Source organism: Rhipicephalus sanguineus, chromosome 11, assembly GCF_013339695.2.
Source record: "Rhipicephalus sanguineus isolate Rsan-2018 chromosome 11, BIME_Rsan_1.4, whole genome shotgun sequence".
Classification (NCBI taxonomy): Eukaryota; Metazoa; Arthropoda; class Arachnida; order Ixodida; family Ixodidae; genus Rhipicephalus; species Rhipicephalus sanguineus.
Window position 1 is genome coordinate 5,105,902 of NC_051186.1, and position 16,550 is coordinate 5,122,451.

The following is a 16,550-nucleotide window of genomic DNA, read 5'->3' on the forward strand; positions in this document are numbered from 1 at the left end:
GGCACTACCTTGGAGGTAAACAATGGCTGCTAATGGGAATTATACACAGAAGAAGTCGACTTTTAGCTAACACTTACACTTCTACTTCTACTAACGTTTCCTACTGGAACATGCCAATGGCTGCTAATGGGGAATGAGAGACAGAAGAATTCGGCTTTTAGTTAACGCGCACGCTGCGAATTTTTTATTGTTCAACAACGCACAGGAAAAATCTCCCACCGGCACCACCTTGGAGGTCAAGATCTGGTACTAGCGTTACGACTGGTTACGCACTACTACGAGGGACGAACGGGTGCCGCCTTAAGGAGCTTCGCCCCTAAAAGGGCATGACTTCGGCAAGATTTTGAGATCGGGTCACACGCGCCTATCTGAGGCCGTTTCATTCGAAGGTGTGCTTGCACTCAGCTAACCTTCCTGTTCTGCCACCGCTGCACTGAACACGCGTCAAGTAGTTGAGAGAGAGAGTGAACATTAAGCCGAGAAGGGCAAACGATGTCTATATAGCATTGGTTGTAAACAGCAGCGCGAAGTCTGAATGTATCCAGGTCGGCTACAGGAGTATTCATTTGACGTCCTTTACAAATCTGGGAAAAAACACCAAGATGCCGACGCCCTCTCTCGTTGCCCTCTGCCTCTAACATCTTCTCCGTGCAAGCTTCTTCATTGCTCCTCCCATGATGAAGACGCTACGCGTCCACTTACGTTATCGGCACTAGCGGTTGGTGGCCCGCTTCCTTACAATCGCCACACGCAGCTGGCCTCCTGTCAACAGCAAGATCCATACTGCTATCGCATTGTTCAACGACTCTGTGGAATGTCTCCACCGCCTAATGCCAGGTTGCGCCGACAACACAGGCAGTTCAAGCTTGAAAAGAACGTGCTGCACCGATACGTTTACAATGATGATGGACACCGGTCGGTTCCCGTTCTTCCACGCTCGCTTCGTACACAGATCCTTGAGGCCTTCCACAACGAACCATCTGCTGGCCACTTGGGATTCCATAAAGCGTACAGCCGCCTAAGCAGCCGCTTCTTCTGGCCTCGTATCTCCACTTCGACTGCAAAGTACGTCTCTTCTTGCGCACTATGTCAACGGCGCAAGCGGCCGACTTCTCCTCCTGCTGGCTTGTTACAACCAATACCATGTCCCGAGGAACTTTTTGCCATTGTTGGAATGGACCTAGTCGGACCTCTTCCCGTAACGTCCACAGGATATCGATGGATCGTGACAGCGGTTGATCATCTCACGCGGTACGCAGAGACCGCTCCTCTACACTCTAGTCTGCCTCCGACGTGGCCACCTTCTTTCTCGAAGCCACTGTCTTGCGTCATGGTGCGCCCGGCGTCCTCTTGAGCGATCGCGGCGCGACTTTTCTGTCTACAGTAATTGAAGAAATGCTTAAAACTTGCGGCACAGTTCACAAGACAACATCAGCATACCACCCTCGAACGAATAGCATAACAGAGCGATTTCACGGCACACTAATTGATATGATATCCATGTATATTGGGCCCGCTCATAACAACTGGGACACAATCTTACCATTTGTGACGTTTGCTCATAATACCGCCACCCACGCACTACTGCGTACTCATCGTTCTACCTCGTTTACGGCCGTTCGGCGACATTCACGATCGACGCTTCATTCTTACGCACTCCAACCGACAATTCTACAACTATGCCGGAACAGTTCGTCTCGAGACTTAAAAATTGTCGGCAACTTGCTCGGCTCAGTACACAAGCCATCCAACACGATCTCAAGCAGCGGTATGACAGCTCTAATCGTGACGTGTCTTTTCGTCCTGGTGACGAAGTGCTCCTTTGGACGCTTACTCGTGTCCCCGGATTGTGTGAAAAGTTTCAATCGCGATTCCGTGGACCCTACATAGTTAGGGAATAAACACCCCCTGTGAACTGTCGCGTTAATTCCGTTAAGGTTCTTTCAGACCGTCGCTGCCGTGGTTCCTAGATAGTCCACGTTTCGCGTCTGGAGCCTTTCGTTCGACGCCTATCCCCAGTCTAAGTCGCGGCCAGGCTGGCCGCTTCAGCGCGCGGTGAAATCAGTGCGAGCATTATTCACATGCCTCATCCTCTCACCTGTAAATACTCATCATCACCACTCGGGTCTGAGTAGCGGGGCTCAGGCTCGCGATAAATAAAGAAGAGTCTTTCGGCTTGAACGTCGTCTCACAGTATATTCATGTTTGCTCCTCGAATAACCTTTTAGCTGTGCGTCAGCGGTCGTGCCGTGATCTTCGTCCTCCTGTCGTCTTCTGTTTAACGCTGTCGCCTATGAATTATAAATTACCGCCAAATCTCCCAATTCTCTCTTCTAGTGCACCTGATTCGGTAAAACAAAGGTACAAGGAAGAGACAGATGCTTCAATGAAGAGAATCTAGCGTAGGCATACGAAAAATCGAATTCATCGACGGGTGAAATAATCACGGTCAGCTCATGCATATTAGGTGAATAGAAAATGCCACTGCATTTCAAAGACAAAAGCAATAAATTTTATCCTCGTTACGCTGCGCAGCCACGGCTTGGATATGACCAAAATCGGAAGCTTGAAAAGCGTGGGCCATAATCACGGCCGAATATGAAAGGTTGTTTTAGAGCGCGGCTCTTACGCGCCCGTTCCGTTGAGGGGCGTTACTGTCGCCGCCACTGGCGTAACCAATAGACCTGAAACAAAACAATGAGAGTAAGATACCCAGGATCGAATCGAATTTGAACCAGGGCCCTCTGCATGCCAGTCGATGTATTCTACCACCGAGACAAGCTGGTGTTGGAACCTCATTTGCAAAAAGACCCTATGCAGGTGTCATACGTCGGGCAAGGAATCCCGTCAGCCTATGTAATACACCGTAGTAGAAAAGTAAAATAACAACCAGTCATCACACCATGCTAACTGCGCAACGAGCGTGTGCTTTAATGCTTCCCACCCATTTCAAAGTGCTCAGCCAAAATTCTTCATCGTCAGTAGCCACATGCAGCATCAACAAAGTGCACATAGTACCTTACAGATGTGTAGCGGGAAGACGAATAATGGCGTAGTGGGTGCTGAAAAAGTAACCGATGGATGGATGAATAAACTTTATTTAGGTCTCTCGGAACACGCCCTAGTACGTTGCGGGCCGCTCCCATAGTCATGAAAAAAATTTTTCGAGGACGCTTGAGCTTCGCCTTCAATAGTAGAACGCGATAGCATAATCGGGCCCCGTGCGCATCGCCTTCTGAATTGCTAAGCTAGCTTCGGTTGTCGGTGTGTGCCTCAACCGTGCCGTAAGGAAATGAATGACTGTGAGCGTAACATTGGCCGTTTCAAACCATCATATAATGCCTAGCCCAAGTACAGCCGTTAAGTACCCACTACGACATAATTACGCCACTACGCCACTACGTTAAAGGGGTCATGAAGCACCCCTTGGGCTTGTTGACAAAACACATCCTGCGGAAAGCCGACACGGCTATGAACTGCTCAGCCGAATATTGCAGTCGTGCGCGCCGCGTAAAGGCTACACGCGGAACGCGAAGTTGCTGTTTTCTCAGGCGCCCTCTTTTCAAACAGAGGCCGGTTCTCACTCTCGTCGGTGGGCAGGGCGTCTGCCGATTGACGTCGCGATCTGCATCGCCGCGTCGCAAAAGACATAGCATCCTCATTGGCCGTAGCCGACGTAAATCGAGAGCGGCGTTCGGATCAGATGCGCTTCTTGCCACAGGGTGCCGCCAATTGACGGAGCCGCACTCCTCAGTACACGGTAGCCGCGCTCGCGCACGCGAATCACAGCGGGAGAGCGATCGCGTTTCACGACGCGCGCTGACGTAACTTCTTTCCCCCGTGCCATCCCTCCCCGTGTAGCTTCCAGTGCGCTCGTCGGCACGAAAAGAGAGAGAAAGCGCTGAGAGCGTGCGCCCAAACTGCTTGACGGATTCGAGAAATTTTTGCGGCAATCGATTCGGGAGGCAGTGCACTCCGATACTGACGCCATTAGATTATTACTTGGAAAAGTGATTCATGACCCCTTTAAGTACGCCACTACGCCTTAATGCATAACGTATGCATTAAGAGACAAGGAAGGCAAGGTCAACCAATATGGATAGAAAGTTGAGGTAGCGGAAGAGCGCTACAGAGATCTGTACACCAGCCGAGACAGTCAGGATGACAACGTAACGAGCAGTAATAGCCCCGAGGAATCTGACATCCCACCAGTATTGACAGGAGAAGTAAAAAATGCACTAAAGGGAATGCAAAGAGGCAAAGCCGCTGATGAGGATCAGGTAACATCAGACCTGTTGAAAGACGGTGGAGAGATTATGTTGGAAAAACTAGCCACCCTGTATACGAATTGTCTCTCGACGGGAAGGATACCAGAATCTTGGAAGAATGCCAATATCATCTTGATCCATAAGAAAGGGGACATCAGGGACCTGAAAAGTTACAGGCCCATCAGCTTACTTTCCGTTGTCTACAAGCTATTTACAAAAGTAATCGCTAACAGAATTATTACGACATTAGAGTTCAATCAACCAAAGGACCAGACAGGATTTCTTACAGGCTTCTCAACAATAGACCATATTCATATTATCAATCAGGTGATATAGAAATGCGCGGAATACAAGCAACCCATATACATAGCCTTCATAGATTAGGAGAAGGCATTTGATTTGGTGGAGGCATCAGCAGTCATGCAGGCACTGCGGAATCAGGGCATCGACGAAGCCTACATAAACATATTGGAATAAATCTACAGCGGATACACAGCCACTATAGTCCTCCATAAAGAAAGCGACAGAATCCAAATAAAGAAGGGCGTACGGCAGGGAGACACGATCTCTTCAATGCTATTTACCGCGTGTTTACAGGAGGTTTTCAGGGCCCTAGATTGGGAAGAGTTAGGGATAAGAGTTAATCTCAGTAACCTGCGATTCGCTGATGACATTGCATTGATGAGTAATGCGGGAGACGTATTACAGCTCATGATTACTGAACTGGATACGGAAAGTAGAAGAGTAGGTCTGAAAATTAATATGCATAAAACTAAAGTAATGTGGAACAATCTTGGCACAGAACAGCGCTTTGCGATAGGTGGTGAGACACTGGAAGTTGTAAAGGAGTACGTCTGCTTAGGACAGGTAGTAACCGCGGATCCGAACCATGACAGTGAAATATCTAGAAGAATAGGGATGGGATGGGGCTCATTCCGCAAGCATTATCAAATCATGAATGGTAGTCTACCACTATCTCTCAAGAGGAAGGTATATAACAGCTGCATCTTACCGGTACTTAGCTACGGAGCAGAAACCTGGAGACTTACAAAGAGTGTTCAACTTAAATTGAGGACAACGCAGCGAGCGATGGAAAGGAAGATGATAGGTGTAACCTTAAAGAGACAGGAAGGGAGCAGTATGGGTCAGGGAACAAACGGGGGTCAAGGATATCATAGTTGAAATCAAGAAGAAGAAATGTATATGGGCCTGGCACGTAGCACGTCGGCCGAATAACCGGTGGTCATTAAGGGTAACTGACTGGATTCCAAGAGATGGCAAACGGGTGAGGGGGAGACAGAAATTTAGGTGGGTAGATGAGATTAAGAAGTTTGTAGGTATAACGTGGCAGCAGAAAGCACAGGACCGGGTTGATTGGCGGAACATGGGAGAGGCCTTCGCTTTGCAGTGGGCGTAGACAGGCTGATGATGATGACGCCATAATTCTTCCCTTTGCAAATCAGCGAAGGACCCACTACGCGCCCGTACGGCAACACGCGAATGTGCGCAGCTGCCTGCTCACTTTGTTTATGCTCTTGCAGCTGATGATCATAAAATATGTCGGAGCGCTTTGTAATGGGTGGGCCTTTAAAACACCCACTCCTTGCGCAATTCACATGTTTTGACGCCAGGCACGATTCTACGCTTCTGCCGTTATATTACATGCGTTAAGGAGACTCCTTCCAGCCATAACAGTCATACAGCGTTTTTTTTTTGAAGAAGTTTCAAGCAATAGCGTTTCTCTGTGGTAGAACACCTGCTTGACACACAGATGGTATGGGTTGGATTCTCGCTCGGACCGAAGCTTTTTACTATCTCTTTTATTTTCACATCTCTCGATTTTTCAGTGACGAACAAGATGATGATTTTTCGCTCACAACCAACCAGGCCGACTGGGCGGCTGCCATGGCCGCCGTAAGCTATAATACATTTATGACCTTTAATGCGTTGCCCAAACTTCTTATTCGCCCTCTCGCAAAGACATGGCGCACCAAAGAAAACCACAGCATATTTGCTAAGCAGAAGGAAATTTTCCCACGTTTCTATGTAATGTAATGTGAGAAAACCAAAGCATATTTGCTAAGCCAAAGAATCTTTCCTTCGTTTCCATGTAATCCACTGCACACATCCTCAGAAACCCGTGAGAACCAGCTCCCCATTTATTGTTGCCAAGTGTCTTGCTGATAAATAGGGCACGGCTACAAGGCCACTAAAATGATCAGCGGCGACTTGTTGCTTGAAGGACGAGACAGTTCACAGTACGGAAAGCTTTCAAACCATGTGGCATTCGGCGCTGTTCCAATCACAGTGACCCATCATCGGTCAATAAACACGATTCGAGGAGGGATCTCTGATGATGACCTTCTAAAGTGGAGCGAAGAATAGCTTCTCGAAGGATGGAAGGACCAGAACGTAACCCAGGTGCAAATAATTAAGATCAAGCGCGAGAACTAAGAAATTCCGACAAAATTTTTTATCATCACTTTTGCTTCAACTGTTCTGCCAGATTCCTTTGAAGCTGGGCACACAAAAACAAGAATCAGACTATACAATCCTACTTGACGTAGGTGCTTCAAGTGCCAACGTTTCGGTCATGGTTCGCAGAGTTCCAGAGGCCGACTGACATGTGCCAAATGCGGGAACCACGAACACTCCTCCCACATCTGTGACAGTCCGCTCCACTGTCCGAACTGTGAAGGGGAGCACGCGGCATACTCTAGGCCCTGTCCTACATGGAAAAAGGAAAAGGACATAATCAGACTAAAATACAAAGAAAATATCTCATTCAGGGAAGCACGAAGGCAGTGTTCACCTTTTCATGGCACATTCTATGCTAATGAGGCGCGTCGGGGGCAGTGCCGCAGTGGCCTTCGCCACAAGCCCAGCTCGCGCGCAGCGAGCTATCCGCTGAGGCTTCCACCCACGTGGTGGAGGCAGTCAGGTCTGCTCTACCCACCCAGCAAGAAAGTCCCACTACCCTAGGGCCGCTTACACTAACAACCGTCGGCGAAAGCCTGCGCTACGCGAAGTGAAAGCGCAGGATTGCCACGACCCGTCACGGTGGGCGCAGCCAAGGCTGCCTCACTCTCTCCGGCCCCAGCTGGCGCTGTCAACAACCAGCGCAGCCTGGACCCGAAGGCAGTCTCATTGACTTCTGGGCTGGAAATGAATTTCAGTCTTTTATAGATGAATTGCCAGAGCCTTACCTTGTTCTCGGTGACTTCAATGCACACAGTAGCTTGTGGGTCAACTCTCGCAGCGACGCGCCTGGCCAGTTCATTGAGCAATTTGTGCTTCCTGGCGATGCGTTTCTATTGGATAAGAAGGAACCAACATTTAATACCCTTTCCAACCAAAGTTATTGATCCACATACTTTAGCATCGCTTCTCCTGCCCTTTTACCTTATCTTGAATGGAGCGTTCTAAAAAACCGTTTTGGGAGTGATCATTTCCTAGTATTCCTCAGAACAACAAAAGAAAACGAATCTCCACCATAAGTTTCGCGGTGGAAGGCCAATACAGACGACTGGGAAAAGTACCGAACTCTTACGGCAAGCATCTCTTTGGCCGACAAGTCATATGAAGTAAGAAGTGCGGTAGGTAAACGCCGTGTTTCTTGGTGGAACGACGAACGCCGTGAAGCTCGGAAGAAGGAGAACAAAGCGTTGTGGCTACTGCGTGATGCCCCCGCTGCAGAAAATAATCAATTATAAGCAGGTAAAATCCCAAGGGCGGCTAGAAGAGAGAGTTGGCGAAGATGCATAGCAACTCCTAAACAGATGAGGCTAAAGTATGGAACGGTGTTAGTAGGGCACAAGGTCGACTCACATGCTATCTCCCATAGGTGAACACAGACAGATACACCTTGGAAGACCAAGCAAACTTCCTGGGCACACTTCGAACATGCGTCCGGTTCGTCACTCTACTCCGAAGCATTTCAAAAGTACAAAACGCAGGCAGAAAGGCAGAAGTTAGAACGTTAAAGTGCAAAAAGTGAGGAATACAACCAACCTTACTGCTTAGCAGAACTGCAGGCAGCACTAGCTTGCGGCAACAGGTCTGCTCCAGGTGCCGACCGTGTAGTATAGGAAATGTTGAAAAATCTACCACATGAAACGCAAAACACCTTCCTTTGTCTCTACAACGCTGTACTATCGTCCGGCGAGATCCCTTCTGCGTGGAAGGAGGAATTCCAATAGTGGAAGAGCGCAAGAATCCATTTTCAATTTCCAGTTACAGGCCTACAGTATTAACCAGTTGTCTTTGTAAAGTTTTGAAAAGATGATAAACTGGGTCGGGTGATTCCACGAGAGATCGAACATGCCTGTCCGGTCGCATTTTTTGTTTTGCCTGGGTTTTTTATATGTTGTGTGGGCGCATTCAAAGTGCACGGAACTGAAAATTTTATTTCCAAGAAACGCTCCCAGCGCGCCAAAAAAATATTTGAAGGTGGCGGCGCGTGCCTCCTGTTTTTGCTCACTGCAATGTTTTCGGATTTCACGGCCGAATTTAGCGCGAACTATAAATGATGTGTCGAAAATTTCTTTTGCTGGTTTTAATACGCATTACTGTGAATTACATCCATGCTTTTTTTATGCCGTCCTCAAAAAGAAGAAAATGTGAAAAAATGGCAAACACGGCCGAAATCAAAAAAGGGTCCTAAGTTTGAGGCGCCTTGGCGCCTTTACTATTTCAAACAGAATCTTGAAAACAGTGTCACCTATAGAAAAGAGCCTTTGCAACATTTATACGGAAGATGATTTTCCTACGGGCAGCGCAAAAAAAGAAAAAGATAGTTAAAGAACCGAGTTTTTTTTTCAAAAAAGTACATTTCAAAAAATAAAATAAAAAAACTCCGGTCTCAATTTTGACGGCAATTTTTTATCGAAAAGCGCTTATGTCATTGAACACACGGTTTTAATATCATATATCCTCATTTGCTTTGTTTACGAGATATAACTGGCCAAAATGACCCTTGCTGTGAGTGCTCACTTCAGTGCGACTGATGGTTGTTAATAGCTTGAATTGTGCGCAAATCGCAGTTTTATTTATTCTGCTGCAACAAAACCTTGCTCTGGTGGCTTTTCGTCAAGAAAAATGTGTTCTCAGATTTTATTTGTGTCTAGCGTGTGCAAAAGTGGGCTGCTGCCGCCCTCTAAATGGCTCACGTGTAAACAGTTCGCAGCCTACAACCTCGCCTACAATCATCAGAGGAAAGATGGGCGCGCCTGTTCAAGATATCAACCGCTTCTTCTTCCTGAAGGAATGCCTGGTCTACCTCATCGCGGTTAGATGTAGACAGGTTTTCCTTGAGGAGCCTAAAGCAATGCAAGCAGACCTCGCAGGTGTCGCGAAGATCCTCAGCCTATGACAGTAGCTTCTAGAGGTAGGCAACAACAAAAAGAGCACAGAAGAAAGATTTGTGCAACGAAAACGTTTTCTTCAGCAATCTTCTTTTTGTGAACGCGTAAATAATCGGCACAGAACAATCGGACGTAGCCATGGGCCGCGCGCATCGCGTATAGTGAACAGCTAGACCTAGAGAAAGCCGAAACGTTTATACTGAACGGCGCCGCACAAATTACCTCACACCTGCGCAGCTGTCATGAATGCCTTTCCAGAACTGCTTACGGTTTAACATTTTATGACTAAGAATTTCTAAGCGCTTTGGGCTGTAATATTTAATTTGTAGGCCGCACTCATTGTCAAAATTAAGGGTAATGTCCGTCTGGTGCCACCAATGACCTCTGCTGTCCTCGACGTGGGAAAGCACTTTAGTAAAATGGCAACAAAACATCATAAATTGGGCAGCCTCGGACACTCATAGCTTAATCATGCCGCACCGCACGTTTTCTGGCTGCTGAAACGCTGAGGTAAAGGTCGAGATGATACAGGAAGACATTATCTGCGACGCCGAAAACATGTGATAGCGGGAAGTGAAATAAACGGCTCGGAATTCATTAAGCTAACTTTTTTACAAATGTTGTTTAGGCACAGTGTGCGTCGAATGGGGAAGATGGTTAGAGCGTACAATGCATGTAATGGAAGGGAAGCAAGCAGGCAGTGAGAAAACAACTGCATAACAGCGCGCCTGCTGATTGTGGCATTTAGTTACAGATTAAGTTGGCCTTCGCTGCATACAGATGCTTTATTCTGTGTGCAAGGAGAGTTTTGACAAAGTGACCTAAACCATGTGTTCGCGGTGTCTCGCGTGCTTCTGATTAACGAATACTGGCGGGGTAAGTTGAGGTTGTAAGCTGCAAACTGCCTACGCGTTCGGCATTTAGAGAGCGGCAGCAGCCCACCCTCACACACGCTAGACACTATTAAAGTTTGAGAATGCATTTTTCTTGACCACAACACACCAGAGCAAGGGTTTACTGCAGGAAAATATTTAAAACTAGACTTAAGTGCAATGCAAGCTGATGACAACTATCGATCGCACTGAAGTGAGCACACACAGCAAGGGTAATTTTGGCCCGTTAAATCTCGTGAACAAAGCAGATGAGGACATACATATTAACACGGTGTTTTCACTGACATAAGCACTTTTCGACAAAAAGATGTCAAAATTGAGGCCTGAGTTGTTTTATTTTTTGAAAATGTACTTTTTTGAAAAAAACTCGCTTCTTTAACTATTTTCTTCTTATTTCGCGCTGCCTGTAGGAAAACGATCTTCCGCATAAATGTCGCAAAGGCTCCTTGAAATACTTGGAAAAAAGCATGGATGTAATTCACAGTAATGCGTATTAAAACCAACAAGAAAATTTTCGACACATCGTTTATAGTTCGCGTTAAATTCGGCCGTGAAATCCCAAAACATTGCAGTGAACAAAAACAAGAGGTCTGCGCCGCCACCTTCAAATACTTTTTGGCACGCTGGGAGCATTTCTTGGAAATATAATTTTCGGTTCCGTGCACTTTGAATGTGCCCACATAACATATAAAAAACCCAGGCAAAACAAAAATATCGACCGGACAGGCATGTTCGATCTCTCGTGGAATCACGCTTTAGAGGGCGGCAGCAGCCCACTTTCGCACACGGTAGAACCAAATAAAATCTGAGAACACATTTTTCTTGACGAAAAGCCACCAGAGCAAGGTTTTGCTGCAGCAGAATAATTAAAACTGCGATTTACGCACAATGCAAGCTATTAACAACCATCAGTCGCACTGAAGTGAGCACTCACAGCAAGGGTCAATTTGGCCAGTTATATCTCGTAAACAAAGCAAATGAGGACATATGATATCAAAACCGTGTGTTCATTGACATAAGCGCTCTTCGATAAAAATTGCCGTCAAAATTGAGACCGGAGTTTTTTTATTTTATTTTTTGAAAATGTACTTTTTTGAAAAAACTCAGTTCTTTAACTATTTTTTTCTTTTTTTTTGCGCTGCCCGTAGGAAAATCATCTTCCGCATAAATATTGCAAAGGCTCTTTTCTATAGGTGACCCTGTTTTCAAGTTTCTGTTTGAAATAGTAAAGGCGCCAAGGCGCCTCAAACTTAGGACCCTTTTTTGATTTCGGCCGTGTTTGCCATTTTTTCACATTTTCTTCTTTTTGAGGACATCATAAAAAAAGCATGGATGTAATTCACAGTAATGCGTATTAAAACCAGCAAAAGAAATTTTCGACACATCATTTATAGTTCGCGCTAAATTCGGCCGTGAAATCCGAAAACATTGCAGTGAGCAAAAACAGGAGGCACGCGCCGCCACCTTCAAATATTTTTTTGGCGCGCTGGGAGCGTTTCTTGGAAATAAAATTTTCAGTTCCGTGCACTTTGAATGTGCCCACACAACATATAAAAAACCCAGGCAAAACAAAAAATGCGACCGGACAGGCATGTTCGATCTCTCGTGGAATCACCCTGCCGGTTGTTACATTTCCTCGAATCAAACTACTTGACCACTGTCAGTGTGGGTTTCGAGAGGGTCGGTCCACTACTGACCATTTGATACGTATCAAGGCACAATTTCGTGAAGCATTTGTCCATAAACAGTTCTTCTTGTCTGTGATCCTCGATATGGAAAAGGCTTATGATACAACGAGGCGGTTTGGAATTATGAGAGACCTCTCATACTTAGGTGCGCGTGGTATAATGTTAAATCTAATAGAAAGCTACTTGTCGAACCGCATACTCCGTGTTCGAGTGGGCAATGTTCTATGAAGACAATTTGTGCAGGAAACGGGAGTGCCTCACGGTGGGGTGCTCAGTTGTACTCTTTTTATTATAAAAATGAATTCTCTTCGTCTGTACATCCCACGTAACAAGCTTTATTGTATGTAGGTTCACGATGTGCAGATAGGGTTTAAATCCTGTTCTGCCGCAGCCTGTGAGCGACAGGTCGAGGTTGGCCTCAACAAAGTCTCCAAATGGGCTGATGAGAACGGGTTCACACTGAACCCACAAAAAATCAGTTGCGTCATTTTCACTAGAAAAAGAGGCCTACACCTTGATCCTGCAATTGTCATGCGGGGTGAGTGTCTACCTGTCAACGGAGACGCAAGGTTAACCTTTGTACAGCACATGAAACATCTTAAAAATAAATGTATGAAAATGAATATTCCAGAAGTGCTGTCACGCACAGCGTGGGGCAGTGACAGAGAATGTCTGATGGACCTCTACAAAGCCTTAAACGCAACTTTCTAGAATATGGAGCGATGATTTACCGATCTGCAGCGCCAACTATTCTGAAAATGCTGGACCTTGTCTACCGTTTAGGCGTTCGTCTTTCTACAGGCGCCTTCAGAACTAGCCCTGTAGAAAGCCTCTACGTGGAATTAAACGAGTGGTATCTTCATTTACAGGAAGTATTTTTTGCAACTGAACGCAAGCATTGGTCATCCCGCATATCCTGCTGTAAATGACCTGTCCAGCCGTCAGCTTTTCCACAAGAAACCCGCAGAAAAAGAGCCTTTTTCAGTGCGTGTATGAGCTCTCGCTGTGGAAAGAGGTGTTCAACTGCTCGAACACTGCCTAATGGCTCATACTTTACAGGCCGCGCCGTGGCAATGACAGGCTACAGATTGGGTTACATCTTTTCTAGATGTGCGCCATTCGAGCATCCGGCAACATCACATGCATGCGGCATTTTGTCGAACTTTCTGTCAGAGCGACTTTCACGAGCGCACAAAACACACGCGGCAGTACACGACACCGAAACTACCATTAAGACGCCACGGCGTGAGCGAAGCACGGTGCCGGGCGAAGCGCACTTCGGCGAAAACGGAACCTTTGAACCACGCGCGCCGTTCCCCACGGCAACGCCAAAGAGGTTCTTTTTTCCATGAATCAAGCAGAAACGAACCAGCAGCATTTTATTGCGTCTCTTAATGCACGGAAGGTTCTTTTTTTATTGCAGCTAGTTTGATTACGAGTGATTAATTGTAGTTGAACTCTCTTCCGTCATCGGGATCATTTACAAAATGTGCCGCTCGTTGCGCTCATAAGCAAAGAGGTGTCTTTTATACAGAGATAACACGTTTCCTGATGTGGCGCGACAGTAGTTATCGTCGCCAGTGCCTGGTTCGGTTATTACTCTGCCCAATCTCCTGAGGGCTGATCCATCATCATTGAAGACAGGTCTGTGGCTTGGGATTTGTCCTTTGATGACTTTTTTTCTCAACGATTTTTTTTTCTCCTTTTATTTTGTGCGTGTCTATGAGTAAGGTGGACGGCTTCTTTCACATTTGATAGAATATGGACTTGAGTTGTATGCGTCCTATGTGACATTGCCCGCAAAATGCTCTAAACAAGGTTTACAACGAAGCATGTCAACTAGATAAAATATCATCACTACCTCAAAGGGCCCCCGTAGCACAGCCCCAACCAGCCGCCAGCATTTATAACTAAACACTCAAATGCGCTACCAAACATAAATAATATCCTCCGTAAGTATTACTTAATACTGGCAAGCAACGAGCGCCTTAGAAAAGCGTTTCCCGGAGTACCAAGGGTCGTGTATCGCCGCAATAGAAATTTTAAAGACATGTTAGTGCATGCAAAAATGAACCCTCATTCTACTGCCCATATAAGGCCTTGTTCTCGTCCAAGATGTAAGACTTGTAAACACCTCGACGATGACGTTATAGTTAACAGCATCGGAAGTGATTACGTCCATCATATAAAATCTAGTTTTACCTGCACTAGTTCGAACGTTATCTATATGGTCGAATGTTCATATTGTCGAAAACGGTACATTGGCAAAACGGGACAACCTCTTAATGTTAGATAAACGGGCATCGTGCGGACACGGCGAAGAAGTTACCCGAAGCAGTGGCAAAGCATTTTAATGTAGCAGGTAACAAGTAGGACGATCTCAAAGCTTACCTACTTTAGTCAGACTTCCGGTCCCCGAGAGAGAGAAAATATACAGAGTCAGACCTTATTCACAAGCTCAATACACTCCAGCCAGCATGTATTAACGTTTCTAATGGGGCTCTTGAATCTATTCGGTATGCTACATATACAACGAAAACAAATTACAGTTAAGACCTTCTTTTAGGAATTTCGAGCCTACTATCGTTAAAATGCCACGTGCTTCCACTGACAATCATTCAGCAAAACGTTCAACCTCTCTTCTCCCCCCCTCTTTTTGTTCCTTTTCTTTCTTTTGTTTCGCCTTCCTTATGACTCACGCAGTTCGTCACGACGGCCTCTTCCCCCCTCCCCGACCCCCACTCTCGCAGTTGCGCTCCCGTTCTCCCTTGTGGTGGAGAGGGCACGAAGCATACACACACGATAGCTAAGGAAATCAGTTCCAGCCTTGAAGAAGACAAGTCCACTTGTCGAAACGTCGGCTCGAGCACCTACCCCGTGTTTACGGATTTTTTTTTTATCACCCGAGCTGTATTTCGCGTTAATCTGCATTCCCCGACATGACTAGCACCGATTCTCGCTCCTCTCCGGCAGTCGGAACACTGTCGAGGATAGTGTTTTGGGCCGCACATCAACTTCGATGTACCCCGCATCTCGTGTAGTATACTAGCACCAAGCAGGCTAGTACCAAAGGTTAGTACGTACGTCTTGCTCCGATCTGTTCATCATTCCTCCGTAATGAGATTTTTCTATACATTAAGGAAAGAAGATAACTGTATGGGCTTGTTTTTTCTTTGTTATACAAAAGAATAATGAGAACTAACACAGAATATTGCGAAGGAAAGATTGATATTTTGGGGCTAAAATCGTTCCAACCGCTCCTCGTCACTAGTGTACCGCAAGCAGTCCTCTCAGATCACTCTACGGCTCCCGGTCGGAACACCCCCTCCCCCTCCCCGCCTTCGCCTCGGTAACTCGGATTCGTGGTGACACCACTTAAGAAACGCATGCCGTAGCAGGCACATCTGCTGGGTCATGAGCTTCCTGCGCGTGTCACGATAGCTACATCTACAATGACGAGCGTATGTTGGTCCATGAGAGCAAGATTACGGCGGTTTACTCGAGTGCGGTGGCGCAGGCACATGCTATAACACTTTCGGCCGCAAAAACCTTCCCTGCCGTTCAGCATATCCTCGACATAGGCCCGAAGGCCAGCAGCAACACTGCTAGTCTGGTCCACGTAGCACGCGCCACACATCAGTGGAATTCTGTAAGCGATCACTTGCAAGGATATCACATGCCGGCTGAGATGTTCGGCGTCAAACTGCGCTTCTTGTTTCTTAATAGGGCTGATTCTCCTTGATAGCCAGCAAATTATGTGTTGGTAGATGATAACTACACCGCACGGAACCCGCTCACCGATTATATTAAGTTTGTCAAGCGGCTTGATCTACGTCCATTCTTTTTACTGCGCAAAGTTTATTCTGCGGAAGTGCTGCGGTGACGCTTAAAGACCTTTGAAACAGCGCGTGCTCATAGTGCGGATATATAAAGCGACAAAAGCCACCTGTAATGTGAGCCCTTGACCGGAATCCAGAGCCGTAATGGCCGGAAGTTCTGCGTTTAGATAGATGCGCTGTGTTTTGAAGTGGGAGGCGCGTCATATGCGCCTTTATATAGGGACAGCGATACATCTTCGCGTCAACTTCTCGGCGTCCTGAACCTCTCAACAGCAAGGTGAGTACAAACGTGTAGATTGGCTTCATTATCTTCATCTAAATGTTCCTCACGTAAAGTTCAGCCAGAGCAAAGCGACTGACGGCTCTTTGAATGAGAGCTAATTATGTATTAGAGAAGCCCGATTGCTGTGCACTTAATGTTCCATATGGAACCGAGGTAGCGCTGTTCAATGTCTTCCAGCTGCAGGTTTGGCTCTTAATGATCGCGAAGTCACCGTTC

At 46.5% G+C, this 16,550-nt stretch overlaps 1 protein-coding gene and 1 long non-coding RNA gene across 2 annotated transcripts in view; both read left to right on the forward strand.

The window, feature by feature from the left end:
- LOC119373249 (uncharacterized) overlaps nt 1-9,070 on the forward strand; it is a 189,226-nt gene extending 180,156 nt beyond the window's left edge. The window contains exon 4 of the long non-coding RNA XR_007417891.1: nt 9,061-9,070. This is a non-coding gene — a long non-coding RNA (uncharacterized LOC119373249). The remainder of the gene's footprint in view (nt 1-9,060) is intronic.
- Nucleotides 9,071-16,229: 7,159 nt separating this feature from the next.
- LOC119374374 (uncharacterized) overlaps nt 16,230-16,550 on the forward strand; it is a 51,077-nt gene continuing 50,756 nt past the window's right edge. The window contains exon 1 of the mRNA XM_049411005.1: nt 16,230-16,328. The gene's annotated coding sequence lies outside the window, so the exon portion shown is untranslated. The remainder of the gene's footprint in view (nt 16,329-16,550) is intronic.